At 45.9% G+C, this 10,485-nt stretch overlaps 1 protein-coding gene across 3 annotated transcripts in view; it reads right to left on the minus strand.

The window, feature by feature from the left end:
- The window catches only part of LOC121272718 (homeobox protein Meis1-like), a 227,837-nt gene that overhangs the window by 197,882 nt on the left and 19,470 nt on the right, over nt 1-10,485 (minus strand). The gene's annotated exons all lie outside the window — the stretch shown is intronic.

Raw genomic sequence — 10,485 nt, forward strand, 5'->3', positions numbered from 1 at the left:
CCTTTGGAGAGAAGAGAAGGCTGAGAGGAGATTTGATAGAGGTGTTCCAAATCATGAGGGGACTGGGCAGAGGAGATAGGGAGAAACCGTTCCCATTAGTTGAAGGATCGAGAACAAGAGGCACAGATTTAAAATGATTGACAAAAGAGCCAAAGGTGACATTAGGAAAGCCCTTTCTACACAGTGAGTGGTTAGAGTCTGGAATGCGCTGCCTGAAAGTGTGGTGGAGGCACGTTCAATCGTGGCTTTCAAAAGGGAATTGGAAATTAGCAGAAGAGAAAAAAATCTGTAGGGCTGCGGGGGAAAGATGGAGGAGCGGGACTAGCTGAATTGCTCCTGAATTGGACACAACAGGCCAAATGTTCTCTGTGCTGTAACTATTCTATGATCCTAGGAGACGACAGGCAAACATCATTCACAATCAATCAAAACAAACACACTGATGGAGCCACCAATCGAAACCAACCCATTGACAGAGCCGCCAATTAAAACCAGCTCATTGACAGAGCCACCAATCAAAACCAACCCATTGACAGAGCCGCCAATCAAAACCAAACCATTGACGGAGCCACCAATCAAAACCAACCCATTGACAGAGCCACCAATCAAAACCAGCTCATTGACAGAGCCACCAATCAAAACCAACCCCATTGACAGAGCCGCCAATCAAAACCAACCCATTGACAGAGCCGCCGATCAAAACCAACCCATTGATGGAGCCGCCAATCAAAACCAATCCATTGACAGACCCTCCAATCAAAACCAACCTATTGATGGAGTCGCCAATCAAAACCAATCCATTGACAGACCCTCCAATCAAAACTAGCCCATTGACAGACCCTCCAATCAAAAACAACCCATTGGCAGAGCCGCCAATCAAAAACAACCCATTGGCAGAGCCGCCAATCAAAACCAACCCACTGACAGAGCCACCAATTAAAATCAATCGATTGACAGACCCTCCAATCAAAGCCAGTCTATTGAAAAACATTTCTTTGTGCATTTATTGCCCATCTCTAATTGCCCTTGAGAAGCTGATGGTGAGCCAGGTTCTTGAACTGCTGCATTCTATGTACTGTACATACACCTGCAGTGCTTCTTTTTCTGTAGCAGTTTTGAATGGTTTGCTCGGCCATTTCAGGGGGCAATTAAGGGTCAACCACATTGCTTAGATCTGGAGTCACATGTAGGCCAGGTAAGGATGGCAGATTTCCTTCCCTAAAGGGCATCAGTGAACCCGATGGGTCTTTACAACAATCTGATCGTTCCATGATTATTAATGAGACTGGCATTTTATTCCAGATTTAATAATGAATTTAAATTCCAAGTTTCCTTGGTGGGGTTTGAATTTATGTCTGTGGGGTATTAGTGCAGGCCTCTGGATTACTCACTCAGTAACATCACCACTATATTCCTATCCCACTACAAAGGCCAGACATGGAAGCATGAAGAATTGATAGTCCAGTGATCCAGGTTCAGCACTTCTAGCACTCGGCTGCATTTTGTAGCCCTGCCAGCCCCATCCCTCCTGTAGTATAAGGGCCTGGCACATAAAGGGTTAACGTGGGGCTGAGTACAGTACCGCCCACAAAGTGATGCAAGTGAACACATGACCCGCACCTTGGGGGTCAGTGTAATGTTGGACAGAGCCATGTGTAGAAACAAGCATGGAGACAGTACCTAATTTAGACCTTTACTGTACCTATGTATATAGTTTCTAGTAGTTAATAAATACTTCCCTAATACTACGAGTAACTTAACAAGACCTACCGAACTACAATGAACACCTCCCAGCCCCACTACTCCCAACACCTCCCCAAGGGTTCTCCATTCTGCGAGTGGAATTCTCCAGCTTTCCAGGAAGAGAAGGCAGTAATGAGGAATGAAACAATTCCATCAGAAGTGCGCTTTTTGCAAATGGTGCAAAACTTGAGGAGGCAACACTGGCAGGATGATCGTATCCACTGGAAATCCTTTCAATCCCGCTTCCTTTGCCACCTCCACAACCGACCAGCTCCCACAAACACCACGCGGGGACAAGAGTAATGTCTATTCCGGCAAGCAGTCACAGGAATTCCATGGCTTGGGTCTCCTACAGCTTGTTAAAGTGATCTACATGAGGAACAATCTCTGGGACAACGCCACCATTTCCGATGGAGCATCTGGTCTAGAATATGGCCAGAATTTTACGTTGATCGGGTGGGTACGCGCCCAACCCACACACACACGTGAAATTGCACAAAATGACATCGGGCGAGTGCGAGCAATATTGAGGTCACGCCCACTAACAATTAAAGGTCATTAAAAACCCCACTGTCCACAATTTGACGTTACCCATGCGATTTCACGCATGTTACATGGGCAAAACAGGCAGGCGGGTAACCCATTTTTTAACAAAACCTCATCCAAGGGCAGGACAAAATGTCTGGGGTGAAATAATACATAAAAAATTAACTCTTTTTCTCTCTCCACAGATGCTGCCAGACCTGCTGAGTTTTTCCAGCATTTTCTGTTTTTGTTACAGATTTCCAGCATCCGCAGTATTTTCCTTTTATCTAAATGTGAATTCCTGTTGAGTTAAAAATTAGAATGGGAGAGAGCTCAATGTCAATCAGAAGTGATATTGGGAATAGGGTCAAAAGCTTTGGAGATATATATACGCACATACATCCATACCGAATAAAGCATTGCACAGTATGTGTCTAATCCTTTAAAACTCCACCATCCTCTCACATTTAAACCACTGGCACACTTACTCAAGATCACAGGATAATTATAAATGAGGGAGGTCATTAGCTTGGTAGCTGGGGGTTAAGATATTACATGATGGTCTGTAATGTTCGAATTGGATTTGCTGTCACACTGGTGTCTAAATTGGTGTCCCCTGGTCAATGTAATTGGCTAAAGAACCAGAGGTGGCGTGAGGGAGAGAAAAGAGGCAACGTGATCCAGAATGCACTGCCTGAAAGGGTGGTGGAAGCAGACTCAACAGGAGTTTTCAAAAGGGAACTGAATAAATACTTGAAGGGAAAAAGAGATTGTCAGACTATGGGGAAAGAGCAAGGGAGTGGGACAAATTGAATAGCTCTTTCAGGGAGCCAGCAGAGGTATGATGGGTCACATAGGTTGCCATTATACTGCAACCCAGGGGCATTGAAATTTGCCTCAGCTCTCCAACAGCTAAAGACTAAAACACTGAAACACTGCCCAACCCACAGGTAACTTGTTTCACATTCATTATTGGATCAGCATAAGGCTACCGTCTACCTTTTCCCTCACAGTTAGTTGGAAGTTAATTCTCAGCAGTTGGTTGGTAATGATGATAAAATTTGTGTCTTTTTGATGATCAGTAGAAGGCATTCTAACAGCATCAGCCCTGGCCCAGTGCACCTCACTCTAGCCTCTTAAGTCAAAAGATAGTGGGTTCAAGTCACACTCCTGAGCACACAATCCAGGTTGACAGCTGCACTAAGGGAGCTGCTACACCACCAGGGGCACTGACTTCAGAAGAGAAGTCAAGTGGAATTAAACGATCCCACGGTACTGCCTTCTCTCCTCCCCCTTGTCTTGCCAGGCAGGGTCCTGTGATAAGGATGTCAGCCACTCACCACAGTTTGACCAAAAGTAAAATGAATCCCGGTTTTGACCTCCAACCTCTGTGGGAGAGCGGGTTCCTAATTACCATACATCTGGATGGGCTGGCTGGTAAAGTTATATACATGCCCTTGTGCTGCACTCCCCCCATTAGAGGAAATAATTTTTCTTCATCTACCCTACCTATCCAAGCAACTCATTTAATTACCTTAAACACCTTAACCTGACCAACCCCTCAATTATACAATATACATTATATCCTTGGCCATTATACTGCAACATATGACTTATTGCATCTCCTTGAACGTTGCCCCTCTATCTTATGCCACCTGTGCATTCTTCAACTGAAGCAGACTGCATAAAACACCATTTAATTGGCTCAGGTGCACAGATGCACATGGTTCCCCCCCCACCCCCCCATCTCAACATCCTACACATACTTTAACATAATAAATGCTTGTTTCTGCAATTACCTATGCAAAGCAGGCCATGCTGCAATTACACCTTCTGACCAATGGTGGCGCTAAAGCCCCTTCAACGGGTTAAAGGCTGTAATTATAGTGTGACAAGTCTACATAGTCAGAGTCCATGGTAACTGTTGACATAGGAACTTATAATTGAAAGTGGTTCACAGGCAGCAGATGCAGAGCTAAAATTTTTAATATATTACTACTTGATCTTCTGCTATATCACACATGGTAAGTCGGTATACGTGTTCCCTCTTATCTACCTTTGCTGTCTTCATGTTAAATTACCTGCTCAACCTCTCCATCTCCCTCTTCATCTTGCTCTGCTGTTACTCACCATATCTGTAACTTTTCATCCACTCATCCTACTCCTACTTTTTTTCCCCACCTTAAACCCAATAGGAAGAGGCTAGCCTTCCTATAAATGGTTCACTCTAAACCAGGTGCACTCCATTCCCCTTCCCACTCCACTTTATTTGTTTCTTTCAAAATTCAGAGATCCAATTAGAATGAGGAAAGAAACCATTGACCTTTCTCCCAATCTGATATGTGTTGTAAATTAGCATCTCTGACTCACAAATGTAAATCATTAACATTGACCTTTTCTCAAAAGCAACAATTTCTCAAAATACAGGTGAGATAGTTTCCCGAGTGAAATTTTAACATTTCCCTGAGAGTTTTAATAAAACATAAAGAGATACACGATCTTTCTCCCCTTGCCTTTCTCAGATCCTTTTATCCAGCAGCCAGAGTTTAGTGGTATAACTCTCACCTGAGTGGCAAAGTTCTGGGCACAAGCTCCACTCCAATGACTCGAGCATAAAATCTAGGCCGACACAGTGCAGTACTGAGGGAGTGCTGCATTGTCAGAAATGCCATCTTTCGGATGTGATGTTAAATCAAAGCCTCCATCTGTCGCATCAGGTGGATGTAAAAGAATCTGTGACAGACAGCCAGAGGAGTTCTCCCCAGTCTCCTGACCAATAGTTATCCCTCAACCAATATTAATAAAAGACTGATGATCTGCTCATTAGCACAACACTGTTTGCAGAATCTTGCTGTGTGCAATTTGGATGCCCCGTTTCCCCCGTTACAACTGTGACAACACTTTGAAAGTACTTTGTCAGCTTCAAATGCTTTAGAATGTGCCGAGACTATGAAAAGTGCTACATAAAAACAAATCTTTCAGTCTTAGTCATCCTATCTCATTCCCTGACCCATCTCTCTCTTTCTCTCTCTCTCTCTCACTTTCTACAGATTATACAGCACAAAAGAAAGCCTGCAACAGGTGTGTAATAAAAACACTGTCAGCTTTTTCCTACCACACACATACAAACGCACTCAATATTAATCTTCCCTCACTAAAGCTTCTGAAAGCCGTATGGCTTTTCTTCCAATAATTTTGAAACATCTTGTGAGTAGAAATTGCTAGAAGATAAAGGCAAAGTACTCCCCCCACCACCTCCCCACCCCCCCACCCCAACCCTCCATCTGCCTGACTGAGGAGTACTGAAAAACCCTGGGAGATTAGGTGCACTTCACACACGCAGTCTCTGCAATCCAATCAGCTCATAGATTCACAGCTTTGGACAGAAACAACAGCCAAAGCCCAGGCCCCAGGCCCAGGAAGAGGCTGCGGCCTTCAAATTAAAACTTTAATGAGGGAGTTGAGGGACAGGACAATTAAATATATCAATTAAATAAAGGGAATTATGTCAATTTTTTTTTAAATATATATTATACATATACATATATATTATGTCTTGGGTAAATGAGTTCATTGGCCAGCCGACCTCTAACCACACGCCTTCCTATGTTCTCATCAATTGCTGCTCGCAGTCAATAATGGGGAGAGACTGATGTAAGAATAAACAGTAACGTTTCGTGTCTGTATGACTCTTCATCATACGGACTCAAAACGTTAACTGTGTGCCTCTCCGCAGATGCTGTCAGACCTGCTGAGTTTTTTCCAGCTATTTTTGTTTTTGTTTCAGATTTCCAGCATCCTCAGTATTTTGCTTATATCTAAGAATAAACAGCGGTGGTTTATTGAGATATGGGGCAGAGCACCAGATCATACGTGCTCACTCAGAAACCTCCAGAACTAGACTTACAGCTGCCAGTTGCCCACGCTGCACAGTGATTCGTCAGTGCTGTCACATGATGGGTACACTTGCATTCTCTTAAAGGGACAGGGTACCTCACTTTACCACACATTGGTTAAAATCTCATTTTGCCACTTCGGGTGACAGAGGGATGGCCTGGGGAAAAGAACTCAGGTGGCATTTTGAAAGAATTGCGGAAAGCCGGGGGACAGGTTGCACAAAAGGCCGAGTCGACGAAGGGGGCGGGATTTTTTTCGGTCCCGCCCACCATGGGGCTGGAGATTCCCGCCCTAAGTCGACGGACCTCTGGCTAGTCCGTCAAATTTTCCATCCCGCCCGCGACGATTCTGGCAGCGGGCGACACCGGTCAAACCCCGCCCTCGGACTCTTTCTGTCACGAGCGAGGGCTTCAGAGGCTCCAGACCAGCAAAACCAGTTAACGTAAGCATGGCAGCGGGAAAGCGAGTGGCACAAACAGGAAAAGCGCCCAGCACGTAGGTCCAGCCCAGTCCGGGAGGGCCCTAATTCATCATTGCTCAGTCCTAACTTAGCTTCATTTTAACCGTGATAGCAGGAGATTTCATCAGTGCCTCTTGGGTTCGAGAGGGAGCAACGTCAACAAAGGGTTCCCTGCTGCTCCCAAACACTGGGCAACTGGACGTTGGCATGAGTGAAGCTTGGCTGAGGGAAGCGTCAAGCTTGGCGAAGTTGCCTAAACTAGTCAAACAGCTTGCTGCATTTATTGTTAGAGTTGCACATGGGGAACAGGAACTTAGCTGAGTTACGCAAGTGATAAGCAACTGACACGCGGGCAGAGGAACAAGACTGGCCCTTCAGTGCTGTCATGGTTGACCTGTGACCAATATTCCATATACCCACCTCTGCCCCAGATCCCTTAATGCCATGGTTAACAAAAGTCTGTCAATCCCAGATTTAAAATTAACCTAGCAGCAATTTTTTTTAATTTATTTCTTCATAGGATGTGGGCACCACAGGCTAGGTCAGCATTTATTGCCCATCCCTAATTGCCCTTGAGAAGGTGGTGGTGAGCTGCCTTCTTGAGCTGCTGCAGTCCATGTGGTGTAGGTACACCCACAGTGCTGTTAGGGAGGGAGTTCCAAGCTTTTGACCCAGCGACAGTGAAGGAACGGCCGATATATTTCCAAGTCAGGATGGTGAGTGGCTTGGAGGGGAACTTCCAAATGGTGGTGTTCCCATCTATCTGCTGCTCTTGTCCTTCTAGATGGTAGTGGCCATGGGTTTGGAAGGTACTGTCGAAGGAGCCTTGGTGAGTTGCTGCAGTGCATCTTGCAGATGGTACAAATGGATGCTACAGTGCATCAGTGGTGGAGGGAGTGAATGTTTAAGGAAGTGGATGTGGTGCCAATCAAGTGGGCTGCTCTGTCCTGGATGGTGTTGAGCTTCTTGAGTGTTGGTGGAGCAGCAAATGGGGAGTATTTCATCACACACCTGACTTGTGCCTTGTAGATGGTGGACAGGCTTTGGGGAGTCAGGAGGTGAGTTACTTGCTGCAGGATTCCTAACTTCTGACCTGTTCTTGTAGCCACAGTATTTATATGGCTGGTTCAGTTCAGCTTCTGGTCAATGGCAAATGCCAGAATATTGACTGTTGCTTTTGCGGAAGAGAGTTCCAACCTTCTATCCCTCTTGTTTCCCACCTTCACTGCTGAAAGGCCTGGTTTTAATGTTTAGGCTTAAAACAACAAATATCCCAGGATAAAGTCAAAGGCTTCAGGAGCATTTTAAAAATATACCTCCATGTAAATACAGCACTCCATCAAAAATGTTTTATAACTGGAAGAGTGGTGCTACTCTGGTGCAACTACTTTCCTGGCATACAGAAATTTATTATAATTATTCTATAATTAATTTCTTAAGGCAGGAAGCCGGGAACATTAAAAGGCCCCAACGTTGATGCTAATTCAGCTCCAATTGTCAGTCTCACTCAGGAAAGTTGAAGAAAGGCAATGCAATGGCAACACTGGTGCAGTAGGGGGCACCCTCCCCTGGTTTGTCACAGAATTAGGGGATGGTTACTGCGCAGGAGGAGGCCATTTGGCCTATTGTACCTGTGCTAGCCCTCCGAAGGAGCAATTCAGTGAGTGCTGCTCCCCCGCCTTCTCCCTGTGGCCCTGCACACTCCTCCTTTTCCAGATAACTAGCTCCCTCTTGAACGCCTCGATTGATTCTGCCTCCAGCACACACTCAGGCAAAGCATTCCAGATCCTAACCACTCGCTGCGCTATATATATGTATATCAGTCTGATAACGCACCAGCGAAGATGTTGCGAGGTGAAAGGTGCTATATAAACGCAAGGCTTTGTTGCTGAGACCGGGTCAGAGGCAATGGCCCAGAAGTTTATTGAGCCATGGTTTTGCAGCAGGGCAATAGCAAAGACAAGGGTGATAAGTTATGGACAGGGAACCCCAAACTATGGGTTTGATGAACGCCCTGTACTCTTCAGCTTCAGGACAGAACTTCAAAGTTTTCTGTTGATTTCCCGACCTGATAATCAGCCTTTATTGGCTGGCAATGGGGTAGGAGAGGCCTGCAGCAGAAGGACATAGTGGGAGAGCAGGTAAGGAGACAACGAGGCGATTGTCGTGGGATCTCAGGGCTGAAGAGACCACAGGGATAGATGGAGATGTGCGGTCAGGGGCTAAGATGGTGAATTGGAGGCAAGATCATATATGGGGGTGGGGGGGGGGCATGGGTTGTGGGAACAAATCACAGCAGCGGATGGTTTTTACTGGGAAAGTTCTCAGGCCTGAAGGAAACACTCCTGCTCCTGGCCCACAAGCCGTGCTATAAACACACTTACCTCTTGGGTCCAGCCCCCTCTCCACCTCCTTTACCTGTCGGGTTTCCCAAAGCCTACCAAATGCAGCCAAAATTGGTTCCAACTAAAAAAAAAACACGCCTGCCAAAGTTCAGGTACGCGGCCTCCTTAAAAGCTTTTATCAACTGATCCGTCTCCTGAGAGCGGATTGATCACCAGCCCAGCCCCACCCTCTCCCCTCCCGTCTCTGTTAAAAACTGCAAACAGGCAGGATCAAGGTGGCTCAGGGTCAGGCTTAAAGTTTTTGAGTGCTTATACCTGTCTGGGGCATGGCCTTAGATGGTAGCACTCTTGCCTGTGAGCTGTAAGGGTCTGGGTATAAGCCTCACTCCAGACTGGCACACAAAATCGCTGAATTGCTGAAAGCCAGTATGCAGATACAGCAGGTAATAAGGAAGGCAAATGGAATTTTGGCACTTATTGCTAAAGGAATAGAGTATAAAAATAGGGAAGTGTTGTTGCACCTGTACAAGGCATTGGTGAGGCCGCACCTGGAGTACCGTGCACAGTTTTGGTCCCCTTACTTGAGGAAGGATGTAGTTGCATTGGAGGCGATTCAGAGGAGGTTCACTAGATTGATTCCAGAGATGTGGGGCTTGTCTTATGAGGAGAGATTGAGCAGTTTAGGCCTATACTCGCTAGAGTTTAGAAGGATGAGAGGAGATCTAATTGAGGTATATAAGATGCTAAAGGGGATAGACAAAGTAGACGTGGAGCGGATGTTTCCCCTTGTGGGGCATTCTAGAATGAGAGGCCATAGTTTTAGGCTAAGGGGTGGTAGATTTAAATCAGAGATGAGGAGGAATTACTTTTCTCAAAGGGTCGTGAATCTGTGGAATTCACTACCTCAGAGTGCAGTGGATGCCAGGACACTGAATAAATTTAAGGAGGAGATAGACAGAATTTTAATTAGTAACAGGTTGAAAGGTTATGGGGAGAGGGTGGGAAATTGGAGTTGAGGCTGAAATGAGATCAGCCATGATCGTATTAAATGGCGGGGCAGGCTCGAGGGGCTGAATTGCCTACTCCCTGCTCCTAGTTCTTATGTTCTTATGTTATGTTCTTATGTAAAAGTTACGGCTGATACTCCAGTTGGGTACCGAGGGAGTGCTGCACTGCTTGGGGGGGGGTGGGGGGGGTGGGGGGTGTTCTTTCTTGGATGAGATATTCAACTGTTAAACCTGCCTGCCCGGGTGGAGGTAAAGGATCACCATGGCTTCACAGCCGAAATAAAAAACACAACAGGGGATGCTGGAAAAGCTCAGCAAGCCCAACAGCATCTATAGAGAGAGAAGCAGGGTTAACGATTCAAGTCCGTATGACTCTTCTCCAGAGCGCTAACTGAATTGTTCATCTGGAGAGCCAGTACAGACACAATGGGCCAAATGGCCTCCTTCTGAAGAGGAGTCATGAGGACTCGAAATGTTAACTCAGTTTCTCTCTCTCTCCACAGGTACC

The sequence above is a fragment of the Carcharodon carcharias genome, chromosome 34 (genome assembly GCF_017639515.1).
Source record: "Carcharodon carcharias isolate sCarCar2 chromosome 34, sCarCar2.pri, whole genome shotgun sequence".
NCBI classification, from domain to species: Eukaryota; Metazoa; Chordata; class Chondrichthyes; order Lamniformes; family Lamnidae; genus Carcharodon; species Carcharodon carcharias.